The following is a 19,201-nucleotide window of genomic DNA, read 5'->3' as shown; positions in this document are numbered from 1 at the left end:
CTTGCAGACTTGATCCTCAGATTAACTCTCTTTGACTGTGAAGCTGTGACTCATAGACACTTCCAGAAAAAGGTACAAAAGCTGTTGCTGGGCCAGTGCACTTTAAAAATATATTACATTCTATCATTGAGGTACTAATAAGCATCTTTAATGTGAAAATGGGGTTTTAAAAAAGATACCAACCTATTTTCGGTTCATTTTTTTGAAAGTGTATTCTTAGAAAAGTATATTCATACAGCTGTAGAAGTTCATAATTACAATCACAGGCTGTAATAGAAAGTTAAGAATTAGAAACTTTGAAAAAATATCGTTTATTCAGTGTAGGTGTTCCATTTTATGTAGTTTTAAATATGGATGTCTCAAAAAGCTATATTTTAATACCATTAAAGAAACTGTTACCATTATGGATGCACCATTAAGATGTTCTGTACCCCATATTCCAACGGAAGTAATTCACTTGCAGACCAATAAAGCCCCAGACTGATATTGTATTTTCTTTTTGCACTTTTAGGTTATACGTATGAATTTTATTGTAGGACATTTATGCAGTATGTTACTGTATTTTAAAGTTGCATTGTGAAAATTACTGTATATTTTACAATAATGATGTACAATACTGTAAATACATATACAGCCAGATAAATGGTGCTGTAAATGTAATGATCTACAGTAAGTTACTGGCAAACTGAACTGTAATATGAACTGTATTTTACTGTAGGTCAGATATGCGGTATCTTACTGTATTTTAAAGTTGCATTGTGAAAACTAGTTTATTCTACTGTAATGATACGTGATACTGTAAATACATATACAGCAAGATAAATGGCACTGTAAATGTATTGTTTTACAGTAAGTTACAGGTGAACTGAACTGTAATATGAACTGTATTTTACTGAAGGACAGATTTGCGGTATGTTACAGTATTGTAAAGTTGCATTGTGAAAAGTACTGTTTATTTCACTGTAATGATATGCAATACTGTCAATACATTTACAGCAAAATAAAGGGTGCTGTAAATGTATTGATTTACAGTAAGTTACTGGCAAACTAAACTGTAATATGAACTGAATATTACTGTAGGACAGATATGCAATATCTAACTGTATTTTGAAGTTGCATTGTGAAAATGACTATATATTACATTAATGATATACAATACTGTAAATGCATATACAGTAAGATAAATGGTGCTGTATATGTATTGATTTACAGTGAGTTACTGCTGAACTGAACTGTATTATGAACTGAATTTTACTGTTGGACAGTTATGCAGTATCTTACTGTATTTTAAAGTTGTATTGTGAAAGTTATTATATTATACAGTAATGATAAACAATAGTGTTAATACATATACAGTAAGACAAATGATGCTGTAAAATTAAAGGCAAGGCAAGTTTATTTGTAAACCACAGTTGATATACAATGGTAATTCAAATTGCTTGCATAAACAAGAATGTACATGTAAAGTACTTTTGCTGTAATTGATTTATATATATATATATATGTATGTATATATATGTATATATATATGTATTGTAGCGAGGCAGAGGGAAAACAGCGACACAGTTGGATAAGTTTACAGACAAGTCCCCGGAGGGTGCTTTATTTACAAAGTGAAGGGAGTGCAAACGGTGCTCTTCTTCTAGGTGAGGTGCTCTGGTGCTCCGGGAAGTAGGTGAAGGACAGTGAGTAGTCGAGTGTGGGATCGTCACGAGCTGGAGTCTGCTGTGGAGAGACAGAGAGACAAGCATTAGCGCAGGGAGTCATTAGTTGAATGAAGCTCATCTTCCTCTGGCGTGGGCTTGGCTTTTATGCCTCTCCTTCTGATGAGGTCCAGCTGTGAGCGATCCAGTGTTAATGATGATCCAGCTGGGGTGGATCTGCGACCAGGGCGACGTGGCATTTGTGTGCTTGCTACATCCCCCCTTAGCGTAGTCCTGGTCCTGGGTTTCCTGCGGAGGAAAGGTAAAGTATTGAGAGGGGGGGTAGAATGTTTTGACAGACCTGCCCATCCTGACCAGAGCCTTGAGAGGCCGTCCGCGTTTCCGTGGGAGGCCCCGGCTCGATGTTGTACTGAGAAGTTGTAATCCTGGAGCGACAGGAACCATCTGGTGACTCGAGCGTTGTTGTTTTTCGCAGTCGCCATCCACTGTAGTGGCGCGTGGTCGGTCACCAGGGTAAATTTCCTGCCTAGGAGATAATATCTGAGCTCCAGGATTGCCCACTTGATCGCCAGGGCCTCCTTTTCCACCGTTGCATACCGGGTCTCTGCAGGGGTAAGCTTCCGACTCACGTACATGATGGGGTGTTCTTCATCGCCATGGACCTGGGAGAGGACCGCGCCCAGGCCCAAGTCGGAAGCATCTGTCTGAAGAATGAAGGGGCAGCCGAAGTCAGGTGCGTGCAGTACCGGTGAGGATGTGAGGGCCGTCTTCAGGGCTTGGAACGCGTCATCTGCTCTTTTGTTCCACTGGATCTTCTCCGGCTGCCCCTTTCTGGTCAGGTCTGTCAGAGGGCTGGCTATGGATGAGAAATTAGGAATAAAACATCTATAGTAGCTTCACCTACTTCCGCTAACCCCAGAAATGCACGTACCTGGGTCTTTGTGGTGGGTTGTGGAGTTTCTTGTAGTGCTTTGATCTTGCTTTGTTGTGGCTCTATGAGACCTCTACCGATGTGGAATCCGAGGTATTTGGCTTCTGCTAGACCCAGGTGGCATTTCTTGGGATTAGCTGTGAGCCCAGCCCTACGAAGATCTAGGAGCACCCTCCGCAACCGGGATATATGTTCTTCCCATGACTAGGAGTGAACGATCAGGTCGTCGAGGTATGCTGCTGCATACGGCTGGTGGGGCCTCAGCAAGATGTCCATCATTCGTTGGAATGTGGCTGGGGCCCCGTGGAGCCCGAAGGGAAGAACCCGGTATTGCCAGTGTCCACCGGGAGTGGAGAAGGCGGTTTTCTCCTTGGCGCTTTCACTTAGTGGTAATTGCCAGTAGCCTTTGGTGAGGTCGATCGTGGATATGAATCGGGCTCCACCCAGCTGATCCAGCAGCTCGTCCACCCGAGGCATGGGGTACCCGTCGAACTTAGATATTTCGTTGAGCTTCCTGAAGTCGTTGCAGAAGCGGAGGGTGCCGTCGGGTTTGGGGACCATCACTATGGGGCTGGACCACGGGCTACGAGATGGTTCGATGATTCCTAATTTCCTCATCTTTTGGATCTCTTCGTTGATAGCCAGCCGGCGAGCTTCTGGTACTCGATAAGGCCTCTGCCGGACGATGGTGCCAGGTGGGGTGATGATGTCGTGCTGGATAATGGTGGTTCGGCCCGGTTTCTCTGAGAACACATCCTTGAACTGACCGACCAAGGCTTGCAGTGGGTTGTGGAGTTTCTTGTAGTGCTTTGATCTTGCTATGTTGTGGTTGTATGAGACCTCTACCGATGTGGAATCCGAGGTATTTGGCTTCTGCTAGACCCAGGTGGCATTTCTTGGGATTAGCTGTGAGCCCAGCCCTACGAAGATCTAGGAGCACCCTCCGCAACCGGGATATATGTTCTTCCCATGACTTGGAGTGGACGATCAGGTCGTCGAGGTATGCTGCTGCATACGGCTGGTGGGGCCTCAGCAAGATGTCCATCATTCGTTGGAATGTGGCTGGGGCCCCGTGGAGCCCGAAGGGAAGAACCCGGTATTGCCAGTGTCCACCGGGAGTGGAGAAGGCGGTTTTCTCCTTGGCGCTTTCACTTAGTGGTAATTGCCAGTAGCCTTTGGTGAGGTCGATCGTGGATATGAATCGGGCTCCACCCAGCCGATCCAGCAGCTCGTCCACCCGAGGCATGGGGTACCCGTCGAACTTAGATATTTCGTTGAGCTTCCTGAAGTCGTTGCAGAAGCGGAGGGTGCCGTCGGGTTTGGGGACCATCACTATGGGGCTGGACCACGGGCTACGAGATGGTTCGATGATTCCTAATTTCCTCATCTTTTGGATCTCTTCGTTGATAGCCAGCCGGCGAGCTTCTGGTACTCGATAAGGCCTCTGCCGGATGATGGTGCCAGGTGGGGTGATGATGTCGTGCTGGATAATGGTGGTTCGGCCCGGTTTCTCTGAGAACACATCCTTGAAATGACCGACCAAGGCTTGCAGCTCTGCCTTCTGATTCGGTGAGAGTTGCTCACCTATATGGACAACGGGAGAAGTTTCTTCTGAGAAGGCAACTAGATGACCTGGAGCTGCAACCCATTTCTTCATCAAGTTGATGTGGTACAGTTGTTCTTCTCTTCTTCGTCCCGGCTGACGGACTCGATAGTTTACCGGCCCTACCCTTTCTACCACTGTATATGGCCCCTTCCAAGATGCCAAGAACTTTGAAGTAGTGGTAGGTATGAGGATCATCACCTTGTCCCCTGGGTGGAACTCTCTGAGTTGGGCGGGCCGGTTATATAATCTCTGTTGGGCGCGCTGGGCTTCGGTCAGATGTTGCTTGACGATGGGCATGACTTTTTCAATGCGTCCTCTCATGTCCCGTACGTGCTCAATTACCGACCGTTGTGGGGCTGGCTCCTGCTCCCAAGCTTGACGAGCCACGTCCAATAAACCACGTGGTTGGCGGCCAAACAGCAATTCGAAGGGGGTGAAACCTGTGGATGCTTGGGGAACTTCTCTGATCCCGAATAGCACATACGGGATCATGAGGTCCCAGTCGCGCCCATCCTCTGCCACCACCCTGCGGAGCATCTGCTTCAGCGTCTTGTTGAACCTCTCTACAAGGCCGTCAGTCTGTGGATGATAAACAGATGTTTTTATTTGCTTTACCTTTAGGAGGCGGCAGAGTTCTGCCATCAACCGGGACATGAATGGGGTGCCCTGGTCGGTCAGTATCTCCGCTGGTATTCCTACTCGGCTGCATAACAGAAACAGCTCCTTTGCGATCGCCGATGACGTGGCTTTCCTCAGGGGAATCGCTTCAGGATATCTGGTGGCGTAGTCGAGGATGACAAGGATGTGCTCATGTCCCCGGGCCGACTTCGGCAAAGGCCCTATCAAGTCCATGCCAATGCGGTTGAAGGGCACATCGATGATGGGTAATGGTATCAGAGGGCTGGGGGGTGGTCGTTGGGGAGACGTTCTTTGGCAGATGTCGCATGCCTGACAATACCTCTTGACTTCTCCATCCAACCCGGGCCAGTGGAACCGATCTCTGATTCTTTTAATTGTGTTGGCCGCTCCTAGATGTCCCGCCATCGGATGAGTATGTGCCAATTCCAGAACCGTCTCCCTCTTGGTCCTCGGGACGACCAACAGTGTCTTCCTTTCCCCCCGCCTCTCTGCTACACAGTACAGCAGACCATTTTGTACAATAAAATGTGGGAGGGGGTGAGGGCTGGGAAACCGTTCGTTACCGTCAATGATCCTCACTTGTGGCCAGCAGTGTTTCAACGTTTCGTCTTCTCGTTGCGCCCTTCCGAAATCGCCACCTGCAGTTATCTGTTGGAACAGATCAAAATATAGGTTAGCCAATGATGAATCACCCCCTCTGTCGCTCTCAGTGGCCATCAGCGCTGGTTGGCGGTCCCGCTGAGCCCGTCCTTTGTTGTTTTTCTTCGGACGAGCCGATCGAGCCTGATGGTGGGTGAGGAGATCATCGAACCCCGGCCAGTCTCTGCCCAGAAGGAGGGGTACGGGAAGATCCGGAACCACTCCTACTTCGATGCGCCAGCTGCCCGACTTTGCTGCGATGGTCACTCTCTGTGAGGGTACGTGGCGAGTATCCCTGTGCACACACGTAATTGGGATTCGGCTTTTTCCTACATGATGGATTTTTAAAGTTTTCGGATGAACTAGGGTTATGGAGGTTCCTGTATCCAACGTGGCTGTTTGTGTTTTCCCGTCTAGAAAAACTCTTCGGGTGGGAGCTTCAGGAGGGACGTTGCGATGTACCACGCACCCTGCTGTCCAGGCCGGGGTCGAGTGTGATGTGGGCTCTGTGGGCATCGGCTCGTCGACTGGGCTGGGGACCGCCGGTCTGCTGCCTGGTCGTGCTGTGCCCTCCACCGGTCGCCATGGTGCATTTACCCTCCGGGGTGGCTGAGCCGCTCTCTCCCCAGTCTCCCGGGCCACGTGAGCTTCTGCCAGCTCCACCGCCTCCACCAAGGCGGCCAGCGAGTCGGGATTTCTCATGCTGGTAAGTGTGCAGAGCCGTCTGGGTAACGCCCTCATCATCTTTTCGATCACCACTTTCTCAGCGACCTGGACCGCGGAAGGATCTCCTCCCAGCAACAATAAACGCCCCAATCGAGATAGGTGAGCTGCTTGGGTACGTACCGGCTGCTTTTCGTCATACGACCACTGAGAGAACTGTTGCGCTGCGCTTATGTTGGAGAGTCCCATTCTGGCGAGTATCTCCTTCTTCAATGCTTTATAATCGTCATTTTTCGGTGTCTCCAATGCAAAATATGCTCGTTGAGCTTCTCCAGTTAAGAATGGTTCCAACATCCTCGCCCAACTTTCCTTCGGCCATCCCTCTCTTTTGGCAATCACTTCAAAAGTGTGAAGGTAAGAATCTATATCATCCAGGTCGCTGAGTTTGGTGATATAACGGTGAGCGCTCACCTCAGGGAACTGGCTAGAACCGGCCGCTTGGCGGAGCTGTTGCTCCATTCGGTCTTGTCTGGCGGTGAGCTGTTCTGTTATCACCTGTTGTCTTCTTGAAATTTCCGCTAGATGGCGTACTACTTCTTCCATTGACATGACTCAGGAGAGGATGACAGCCGAGCAAGAGAGCGTGAGTGAGAGAGAGAGAGAGCGAATGCCTGTCTGTAAACACAAGAAACAAGAAAAAATTCAGCGATTATTTCTCCTTACTGGTAAGTGCTGTTTTCTGAATTTTTTCCCTCTGTAATAGCGCGCATTCTCCACCAGTTGTAATGAGGCAGAGGGAAAACAGCGACACAGTTGGATAAGTTTACAGACAAGTCCCAGGAGGGTGCTTTATTTACAAAGTGAAGGGAGTGCAAACGGTGCTCTTCTTCTAGGTGAGGTGCTCTGGTGCTTCGGGAAGTAGGTGAAGGACAGTGAGTAGTCGGGTGTGGGATCGTCAAGAGCTGGAGTCTGCTGTGGAGAGACAGAGAGACAAGCATTAGCGCAGGGAGTCATTAGTTGAATGAAGCTCATCTTCCTCTGGCGTAGGCTTGGCTTTTATGCCTCTCCTTCTGATGAGGTCCAGCTGTGAGCGATCCAGTGTTAATGATGATCCAGCTGGGGTGGATCTGCGACCAGGGCGACGTGGCATTTGTGTGCTTGCTACAGTATATATATTTGTGTAAATATATATATATATATATATATATATATATATATATATATATATATATATATATATATATATATATATATATATATATATACATATATGTATATATGGGTGTGTGTGTGTGTGTGTGTGTGTATATATATATATATATATATATATATATATATATATATATATATATATATATATATATATATATATATATATATATATATATATATATAAACATACATACATACATACATATATGTATATGTGTGTGTGTGTGTGTGTGTGTGTGTGTGTGTGTGTGTGTGTGTCTGTGTATATATATATATATATATATATATATATATATATATATATATATATATATACATACATATATGTATATATGTGTGCGTGTGTGTGTATATATATACATATGTATATATGTATATATACATACATACATACATACAGACATACATACACACAGTAGATTAGTTTGCAGTTTCCTAAAATATTTAAGGATATTTGTGCTCCTGAGAGAATTTTTTTGGAAGTAGTTTAATGGTAAAGGAGGCATATTAAGTCTCTTTTCATGAGATGTTTGAATAAATCCTGTGGCCAGAGGTGCAGCAATACTCCACAGATCTATATATAGCTTGTCAAATTTGCCCATCATTTTAGAGTTTAAATATAAGCAGTGTGTGCGTGGGTGCATGTGTGCATGCATGTCTCTGTGAGTATTTATGTATTGCTTTAAATGTAAATGTGCTGCTGCTTTCCTGAAAAGGGTGGAGTCTTTACATTATTGTGACAGAAACAGCAAAACCAGCAAATCTGACATATAGGTTGTTTCGGGTCATGTGGTTTTGATGATGCATAAAATTGCGATGGAGGGCAGGAAGTAAAACTGAATGGGAGACATAGAGGGAAGTCAGTATTTTTGTGATTTATACCCTATTTGAAAGGAGATATAAATAAAAAATATGTTGGGCATGGTCCCTGTGTCATGAAGAGGGCTGAGTTTTTTACTGAAGTGAATGATGGTTGCCTTTTATTGAGGCTGTAAATACTGTTTAAGCTATTAGGTCACATGAAAAAAATTTAAATATTATAGTGTTTGGAAGCATACTATAGATAATTGCTTGAATTAAACTGTCATAGTAATTATATTGTTGCTGTGGTACAAAACAAAGCATTCAACAGACTTTAGTTTCTACGTTTTAATTATAATTATACCCACAGTTTATACTAACATTACAGTATGTATTACAGTTTATCAGTTGACTATACTACAGTAATCGGTAGCATTCATCAGCAAAGAGTTGTACACATTATATAGTTTACGATGTTGAAACCGTTTTTATTCTAAATGTAATGTTTTAAATGACTATATACCTTTTTTTTCCATGCGGATATCTTCCAGACACCATGAAATAACACAAAATGAAAAAAGATGAAAGCACACAAAAGCATAAACGCATAGTCTACATTATTATTTATTTTTATATGGAGGAAAATATGCTCCACAATAATAACCGCCTAGTTATGTCACAAGGGTTGCATTTCTTTTCGTTCTATTGATGAACTTAGCAGCAACAAACATTCACTGCTGCTGCGCATCTCAATGTTAGCGTTACAGTTGTTTAGTCCACCAGTAAAGACATGGATTGTTGTAAAACAAGATGGATATTTCATTACAGCGATTAAATGGCAGGGTAAGTTTTATAGATATTCTTCTCGATTTTGGATGAGTATGGTGGTGTTTGCATCTGATTTTATAACACATTAAAATATTTATACACATGGCTAGGCCTGTATAAAGTCTTTATTGGTGCTGTAAAACTAATTATTGCATTCAAAAAAAGTTTGTAGACATATAAAAAATGTTTATTTCATGATGCCTTTTCTCGCTTATCAGCTGAATGCGATTGGTCGGTTGGTCAGTTAGTAAGTCAGTTAGTCAACAGCAGCCTCTGGTGGATTTACACGAGAAGAGCAAGTGTGAATGGCTTTCTGAGAAATTTGAGATCTGAAAAAGTGCACACAGTGGCCTCTAATGGATTTGCAAACACAACAACTGCAAAAAAAAAAAAAAACATACTGTAGCTCCTAATTTCTTTGCTACTTTCCAAAGATGTGTGTAGAGGATGTATGTAATCAAAATGAGCCAGGATTGATTTTTGTAGCTGAGGTGGAGACTTAGCTTAGGCCTATTGACTAGAATGTTACTGCTTTATTCAGATGTGCCTTTTCAAATTAATTTTTTGTACAATTCTCTTAGATTCTCTTTATATTTTCAGAAAGGGGGAGACCTTATATAGTGTGTTATAAATGTACATTTGTGGTGTCAATTTTTTGAAATTGGGATTTAGCCATTACTTAAAAGCAGAATAAATATACTATACTTAGTGTATTTACTAACATTAGTGTATTTTACTAACATTGTTAGGTTGATTGTTCTCACCTGTCTCTTTAGTGCTGTGCGTTTTCATTTCTTTGCTGTTTTATTTCATGTGAGCTTATCCTCACTTACCGTACCTTTTATCCTAGCCTTATACCATTGCCTATTTATGTCTTACATTTTTGCCTGTTATTCTAGTTCTCTATTTTTTATGTTTTTGTGTTTATCTTTTATTTATTTCTAGTGTTTACTCTTTTTGTGTTCTAATCTTTGTTTATCTTTAACTTTCATAACTGATTTTGTTCCTTCTCTCTGTTCCATTGGTTCTGGCACTTTCTCATCCCTTCCTGACTAGCTTCACTGTATGTGATTGTCCCTACATTTTGGATCTTATGGCCCCTTGTCTGTCTACATATACATTGTCCTGTCAATAAATGCATTCTTCTGTTTATTGCGGTAACTGGATTCTCTTTCCTGCAACCAGTATAACAAAACTAAGCATGAACAATACTTGTACATAATATTATTAATGCTAGATCAACATTTACTGATGTTTATTAAAATCAAAATTTATGTTTGTTAACATGCACTATGAGTTAACATTAAGGAACAATGAACACATATGTATTTACATAACTAACAACATAAAAACTATAATAAATGTGTTGTGTGTTTAAACGTACATGCATTAACTAGCATTACCAATAACATTGTAAAGGGTTACTTTTTTTATAAATTATTTTCTAAGACACAACACTTTATCCTTAATGTAGGGAGTAGGTATGGTTTATATTTTATTCCTAAAAATGTTAAATATGTTTCTGGAACATACAGTTCAAATACACTTCATGCTTGAGAAAACTTAAATACTGCTGAGTGACTTAATTGGAAGTGGCAAACAGAGCTGCACACATTTGCGCTAATGGATTTGAAACAGCACTTAGATTACTAAAGTAAAGATTTGTGCCTGTAATAGCGCTAATAATAGTCCATGACAAGCACCTTTTAGAAGGAGATAATGACGGAGGAGTGTACATAGAGAATTTCTGTCTATATACATTTTACAATAATGATTTTTGGGTTCCACTTTACAGTATATTAAGTATTTTTCCATGACGCACTACATGTAGGTTTTAGATACAATGTTCTTATTGTGTTCATGCTGTATAGCAAAGCCACTTATCTGCTACTGAAGTATGATACAACATCCTTAGAAATAGAAAGTAAATGCATTTAAATTCCAATGACTCCTGATTCTTGCACCATTTTTTATCATTTTTTTGGGCTTAGTCCCTTTATTAATCAGGGGTCGCCACAGTGGAATGTACCACTAACGTATCTAGCACAGGCTGCAACCATCACTGGAAAACACTCACACACTCCCATTCACACACATACACTATGGACAGTTTTGCTTACACAATAAACCCACTGTATGGCACATGTCTTTAGACTTGTGGGGGAAACCAAAGCATCTGGAGGAAACCCACATGAACACAGGGAGAAGAGATATATTTTTTTAGTGCAGAAATTAAGGTAAATTACACTCTGTGTCTTTCTTTATATTATTGTATGTAGTTATTAGAGCTGTGAACCTACACTAGTCTCACGGTTCGGTTCGGTTACGATTATCATGCCATCGATTCGATTCAATTCGATATTTCGGTGCATTGACGGTGCTTTCCATACATTTTTATATTTTCTTCACAGCTGCATTTCTTGTATTAAAATGTATGAATATATTTATATTTATATACTATTTGTAATACAATTTTGTAATTTAATACAAACAGTCAGATAAACTGTAACTTTAAACAAAACGAGCATTTAGCAAATAATATAAACAAATCCAGCTCAATTTCTGATCCTTGTCTAGTTCTCTTACACCCCTTTGATTGGTCACACCCAGGGCCGGATTAACCAATGGGCCTCATGGGCACAGGCCCAGGGGCCCGTGCGCACTAGGGGCCCCTGCGAGAGGGGAGAAAAAAAGACAATTTCGGAGTGTCTTTTTAGGCTAATTACAAATAGCGCATCTAGTTGGAAAAAGCTATTTAGGGTTTACGCCCATCGATGCCTGATTGATAGAGACAACAAGAGTAAAGAGCTAGTAATCGTTATAGCCGCAGTGGCGCACCTTGTAAGGCGCCCACCAACATCTTTTGACGCGATTAATCATAAACTCGTTTCGAATCCACCATCAGCTGAACTCGTGCTACTTTTTTTTCTCCCCTTTACAAATCAGATTGGAAATATATTTATTTTTAACAGGAAGGAAACATTTTTTTTAAATAATGCAAATGCGATATAAAGTCACAAGTGTCTCGTGGGTACTTAAAAATGTTTAGCCTTATTATAGGTGCCTCCCTCTCTGCAAAAACTATATTGCTCAGACAACTGTATTTCCTCTGAGCAAAAAAATCGCAATCACATATTAATATAATTATTATATTTAAACTGCCTTTTTTTCTTTAACTAAACAGAATGCTGTAATTGGTCAAGCGCGGAAACGTCAGTTTTGTAATAACCCGCACTAAACTGAGCGGACTTTAGTGTAATGTTATATCTGTCATAGATCAAAAATGAGTGGACAAGTGGATTTAGCAAACGCGAGAGAAAGAGAAGAGGAGGCATCTTTATTGAGGCATTTTCCATACACACCATCTTTAAACAGACCCATGATCAGGAGAATGAGGGTACAGAAGAAGACGTTATGGTAACTTTAAATGATGAGAAGCTAGCATTAACCAGGCGGAGGAGGCTAACGGCAGCGCAGTGCGGACTGGATTCATCGCGTGAGAGACAGACAGAAAAGGCGAGAGAGAGGGAGAGAGAGAGAGAAAGGCCCAGAAGAGGAGAGAGACGGGAGAGAAGAGGTATAGTGTGTGTGATACTTTTAGGTTTATAATCAAGTCTTCATCACGAGAAGAGTAGAGAAAATACAGGGAGAGGAGGGGAGAGACAGTAAATCAGTGTTTGTATTATGAAAGACTCAGATTCATAGAACTGGATTGGAGAAGCATTGTGTGCGTTATATGCCATGGCACTAGTATGCTTTATAAGTTTGTAAAAGCATACATTAAAATACCCTTAAAAAAATTATATATATATATATATATATATATATATATATATATATATATATATATATATATATATATATATATATATATATATATATATTTATTTATAGTTTTATTAGTTTTATTTTATTTTTTATTCAATGCTTTGAAAAATAAGTTAAATCTTTGTAGACTATAAATACACATGTACTATATATCATTTATTTAAATATGTGGGCAACAAATTATAGATTTATTTTATTTAAAAATTATTATATTATTCTTATTTTTTAAATTCAACTATAGGGGTGCGGCCAGGTAGGGGGCCTCACAAGACAATGTGCCCAGGGGCCCCTGAGTTCTTAATCCGGGCCTGGTCACACCCTCAAAAAAACGGTTGCGATTGGCTCTTGCGCACAGCGTTCTTCACAGATGAGTGATACTGATAAGCGGCAGGCGGCAGCGGCGATCTCACAGCTGATGTATGATAGACACGGTGGAGAAAACTCTGCAGACACGTGCTCGTTTCTGTATGCAAAAGTAACGCTGTAAAACAGCCGAGAAGTGTATATGTCAGTGAAAGACTGATCCAGCAAACACACACAGTGAAATTGTGCACAGTTTATGAGTTTTAAGTAGTTAAAGCGCTGTAAATACTCGCGATCGCCTCCCTCGCGACAGAGCGCATATGAGGTAAATGACGTCAGTAATAACAGGTTATGATTATTACTAAACCGATACCGAATTCTCCACGTCTGCATCGCAGTGCACCAAAGAAACGATTAATTTTGACACCCCTAGTAGTTATACTTTAAAAGTTAAATGTTTGTTTTTAGAGCAGGAGTGCTCAACCCTTCTTCTAGAGATCTACCTTCCTGTTGGAGTTTAGCTCCAACAAACACACCTGAACCAATTAATTAGGGCCTGAACATTCATTCATTCATTTTCTTTTAGACTTAGTGAGCAAGCTAGCATTAGTCAGCAGGAGAAGCACTTTAGCATCTAGACCAGCAACCTGTAAGTACATTTAAGACTTGTTTCAGTTGTTGTGTATGGTTTGAGGACTTGTTTTCAGCTGTTTGTGTAAAGTTGTAGGACATTTAAACTTGCTTTCAGTTGTGTATAATACTAGAAGTGTTTAGCCACTGTTTCCTTGGTTACTATAAGAGCTTGTGTAGCGAACGCAGACGCGGTTTCGCGTCGTCCGCCTCAGTTTCGGCCCTTGTTTTGACTCTCGAGCCGTGTCCAAACGCCAGGTAACCACTATATAGTGAGCACGCTAGCATTAGTCGGCAGGAGAAGCACTTTAGCATCTAGACCAGCAGCCTGTAAGTACATTTAAGACTTGTTTCAGTTGTTGTGTATGGTTTGAGGACTTGTTTTCAGCTGTTTGTGTAAAGTTGTAGGACATTTAAACTTGCTTTCAGTTGTGTATAATACTAGAAGTGTTTAGCCACTGTTTCCTTGGTTACTATAAGAGCTTGTGTAGCGAACGCAGACGCGGTTTCGTGTCGTCCGCCTCAGTTTCGGCCCTTGTTTTGACTCTCGAGGCGTGTCCAGCTGAATTCAATCAGCTAGTGCTTTGGGGTTATATAAACAACTAGTTAACCGCGGCAGCGGTCGCGGCAGCCTCGTGTGAAGACCGACGAGTGTAAAGACCATCGACTCTACCTGCGCGACTACACCGAGCAAAGACACAGACAAAGCACTTGAGTACTTTACTTTCTTGTTTTACTTTATCTTTACACTTATTTTTTTGTTGTCATAGCACTTTTATTATGTGTTTTCTAATTCCTGTTGTTACTAACACTCGCAAAACACGGGAGGTACGCTGCAGGCATAATCCTCACAACCTTCGTTCAATACATGTATCTACTATTTCACAACTCTCTCTCTCCGTGGGCCTCTGGAATTGTCAATCAGCTGTTAACAAGGCAGATTTTATTACCTCCATAGCTACATATTCTGACTATAATCTCATGGTTCTAACTGAGACCTGGTTGAGGCCGGAGGACACTGCTACACATGCTACTCTTTCTGCTAATTTCTCTTTTTCCCACACTCCTCGTCAGACAGGGAGAGGGGGTGGGACTGGACTACTAATTTCCAAAGAATGGAAATTTACTCTGATACCGTCCCTGCCAACAATCAGCTCCTTTGAATTCCATGCAGTCACCATTATCCACCCTTTCTACATAAATGTGGTTGTCATCTACCGCCCACCAGGTAAATTAGGTCACTTCCTAGATGAACTGGATGTTCTTCTCTCATCTTTTTCTAATTTTGCCACTCCCTTGTTGGTGCTAGGTGACTTCAACATTTACGTTGACAAACCGCAAGCTGCAGACTTTCAGACTCTGCTTGCCTCTTTTGACCTAAAAAGAGCACCTACTTCTGCTACCCACAATTCAGGTAATCAGCTAGACCTTATTTACACACGACACTGCTTCACTGATCAAACAATAGTAACTCCACTACAAATATCTGATCATTTCCTTCTGTCTCTCAACATCCACATTACTTCTGAGCCGTCACACACTCCAACACTGGTTACCTTTCGCAGAAACCTACGATCTCTCTCACCCAATAGACTATCCACCATTGTTTCAGACTCTCTTCCTCCATCTCGGAAACTCACTGCACTTGATTCGAACAGTGCCACTAATACACTCTGCTCCACACTAGCATCATGTCTAGACCGATTATGTCCTCTTGCATCCAGGCCAGCCCGTGCCAGTCCTCCTGCACCCTGGCTCTCGGATGCTCTCCGTGAGAATTTGGCGGAAAACTTAAAATCCTGCACAGCTCTTAACATACCAAACTCTTCTGTCCTCTTTCTCAGCTGAGGTTACTTCTGCAAAGCAGACATATTACCGTCTGAAAATCAACAATGCCACTAATCCTCGCCTACTTTTTAAAACATTTTCCTCCCTCCTCTATCCTCCTCCTCCACCCGCACCCTCCACACTTACTACTGATGACTTTGCAAAAATCAGTGCTCAATTTGCTGCACCTACAACAAACACGCAAGATACAACACCACACACACTCACCTCTTTTTCTCAGCTCTCTGAGTCTGAGGTGTCCAAACTCGTGCTATCTAGCCATGCAACCACCTGTCCACTCGATCCCATTCCCTCTCATCTCTTGCAAGCCATCTCTCCTGCAGTCATACCAACACTGACTCACATAATTAACACAACTCTTGACTCTGGTTTATTCCCCACTTTATTTAAGCAGGCTAGGGTAACCCCACTGCTAAAGAAACCCAACCTGGACCATACGCTACTTGAAAACTACAGCTATCTACGCTCGAGTCACTGGGCGTTGCGAGCACTGTTATACAATGGTTCAGATCTTACCTCTCTAACAGGTCATTCAGGGTGTCTTGGAGGGGAGAGGTGTCCAACCTACAGCATCTAAACACTGGGGTACCTCAAGGCTCTGTTCTTGGGCCACTTCTCTTCTCCATCTACACATCATCTCTAGGACCAGTCATCCAGAGACATGGATTCTCCTACCACTGCTATGCTGATGATACCCAGCTATACCTCTCTTTTCATCCTGATGATCCCTCGGTTCCAGTTCGTATCTCAGCCTGCCTGTTGGATATTTCACACTGGATGAAAGATCATCATCTTCAGCTGAACCTCACAAAAACGGAAATGCTTGTAGTTTCTGCCAACTCGACTCTACACCATAACTTTTTAATCCAGATGGATGGGGCAACCATTACTGCATCCAAAATGGTGAAAAGCCTTGGAGTAACGATTGATGACCAACTAAACTTCTCTGACCACATTTCTAGAACTGCTCGATCGTGCAGATTCGCACTCTATAACATCAGAAAGATCCGACCCTTCTTATCTGAACATGCAGCTCAACTCCTTGTTCAAGCTCTTGTTCTCTCCAAACTGGATTACTGCAACTCTCTACTAGCTGGGCTTTCAGCTAACTCTATCAAGCCTCTTCAACTGCTCCAGAACGCAGCAGCACGAGTTGTCTTCAATGAACCTAAACGAGCACATGTCACTCCGCTGCTAGTCCGTTTGCACTGGCTGCCAGTTGCTGCTCGCATCAAATTCAAAGCTCTGATGTTTGCCTACAAAGTGACTTCTGGCCTAGCTCCTTCTTATCTGCTCTCACTTCTGCAGATCTATGTGCCCTCCAGAAACTTGCGTTCTGTGAATGAACGTCGCCTCGTGGTTCCATCCCAAAGAGGGAAGAAATCACTTTCGCGAACGCTCACGCTCAATCTGCCCAGTTGGTGGAATGAACTCCGTAACTGCATCAGAACAGCAGAGTCACTCGCTACTTTCAAGAAACGACTAAAAACTCAACTATTTAGTCTCCACTTCACTTCCTAATCTGCAATTGCCTCTTTGAATATCACACTAACTGTACAAAAAAAAATAAAAAATAATACTACTAATACTTCCCTTCTTAGACTTTACAGACCTGAAACTTGCCTTTAGTACTTATTCACTGTTGCTCTTAGTTCTGTAAATTGCTTCCTTGTCCTCATTTGTAAGTCGCTTTGGATAAAAGCGTCTGCTAAATGATTAAATGTAAATGTAAAATGTAAACTTAGTCCCTTTATTAATCTGGGGTCGGCAACTTATCCAGCATATGTTTTTTTTTTTTTTTTTTTTTTGCAGTGGATGCTCTTCCAGCTGCAACCCGTCACTGTTAAACATCCATAGACACTCATTTACACACATACACTATGGCTAGCCTACCCATGTCTTTGGACTTGTGGGGGAAACTGGAGCACCTGGAGGAAACCCACACGGTCAAGGGGCAAACTTCCCACAGAAATGCCTACTGACCCAGCCGAGGCTCGAACCAGCAACTTTCTTGCTGTGAGGCAACAGCACTACCTACAGCGTCACCACATGGCCTAGGACCTGAACAGCACTTGATAATTACAGGCATGCGTGTTTGATATGGGTTGCAACTGAAACCTGCAGGAAGGTAAATCTCCAGCAACAGGGTTGGTCAACCATGTTGTAGAGCAGTGTTTCTCAACCACGTTCCTGGAGGACCACCAGCTCTGCACATTTTCCAGGTCTCCTTAACTAAACACACCTGATTCAGATCATCAGTTCATTAGCAGAGACTGAATAACATGTAATGGGTGTGGTAGACAAAGGAGACATCCAAAACATGCAGTGTCGGTGGCCCTTCAGGAAAGTGGTTGGTCACCTCTGTTGAAGAGTAATATACACTGTTGTCCCATCTGTTATTTTTATCCTAATATCTGAGCAAGATTCTAATCATCCTTCGTATTTACTAAAAATTTTTAAAAACAAAAAAACATTAAACCATAATTGATTATCTACAAAGCATTCCCTTTATACATTACATACATCATAGTGCTGCATGTGTGTTGTGATGTATACAGATTATACAGTTTCTTCACGTATAAAGCTGCAGTTTGTCATGTACAGTTACCCGCTGTGCTGCAGCAGCAAATGTCACCGTTTTATTTAAAAAAAAAAAAAAGTGCGATTTACACAATATCCACCTGGTGGCACAAGGAACAACTGCTTTTTCATTGTTGGGCCAGTGCGAGGGAACGCCTCCCAAATCAAACAACCCGATGAGCAGGCACGTGCACACATAGGGCTCAACCTGTGCAGTGCACATGCCCTTTTTAGTCTTGGATAGAAAGTGCCCTTCCAAAATGATCAAAAGTGCCCCCGCGACGCAGCACACCTTCGGTCCCGCCCTTCAGTAGGCGCGTGACAACACCGCTCTTGAGTACGCGCGCGACAACACAGCTGATCAGTACGCGCGCGATAACACCGTTCTTCAGTACGCGCGCATCCACTCTGCAGATCTGCAGCACCCACTCTGTGTGGAGTTTCCATGTTCTCCCTGCGTTCGCATGAGTTTCCTCCGGGTGCTCTGGTTTCCCCCACAGTCCAAAGACATGTGGTACAGGTCAAATGGGTAGGCTGAATTGTCCGTAGTGTATGAGTGTGTGTGAATGAGTGTGTGGATGTTTCCCAGAGATGGGTTGCAGCTGGAAGGGCATCCGCTGCGTAAAAATGTGTAGGATAAGTTGGTGATTCATTCCGCTGTGGTGGCCCGGATTAATAAAGGGACTAAGCCAACAAGAAAATGATGAATAAAGAAACAGCAGGCAGTAACTTTCAGTTGTCGAGTTTTGTCACATTTAAAAGGTGTGTTTGTGCATGAAACATGCGCATTTAGATGCATGTATGCGTGTGAGAGGTCGGATGAAAGAGCGCTCACTTTACAGCTTTGTCGATGCTGCGAGTGGCTGGGTCTTTCCTTTTTTTTTTTCTTTTGGAGATATTGAATACATATTTATATTAAAATATGAACACAAAGGAAAGACTTAATACTTTATAAATGTCGGATCCACTTTTGTAAGCTCAACAAAATGGTGTCATAGATTTAGATAAAAGACCTGGTGTGTAGGTTCA

At 42.5% G+C, this 19,201-nt stretch overlaps 1 protein-coding gene across 2 annotated transcripts in view; it reads left to right on the top strand.

Moving 5' to 3' along the window:
• The first annotated feature begins 11,596 nt into the window (after window positions 1–11,596).
• Window positions 11,597–19,201, top strand: part of plin1 (perilipin 1) — a 69,668-nt gene continuing 62,063 nt past the window's right edge. The window contains exon 1 of one of the 2 annotated variants that reach the window (XM_073930332.1): window positions 11,597–12,560. The gene's annotated coding sequence lies outside the window, so the exon portion shown is untranslated. The remainder of the gene's footprint in view (window positions 12,561–19,201) is intronic. The other variant, XM_073930335.1, reaches the window with a different exon arrangement.

Source organism: Danio rerio, chromosome 18, assembly GCF_049306965.1.
Source record: "Danio rerio strain Tuebingen ecotype United States chromosome 18, GRCz12tu, whole genome shotgun sequence".
Taxonomy (NCBI): Eukaryota; Metazoa; Chordata; class Actinopteri; order Cypriniformes; family Danionidae; genus Danio; species Danio rerio.
This window is presented reverse-complemented; position numbering and strand designations above follow the sequence as displayed.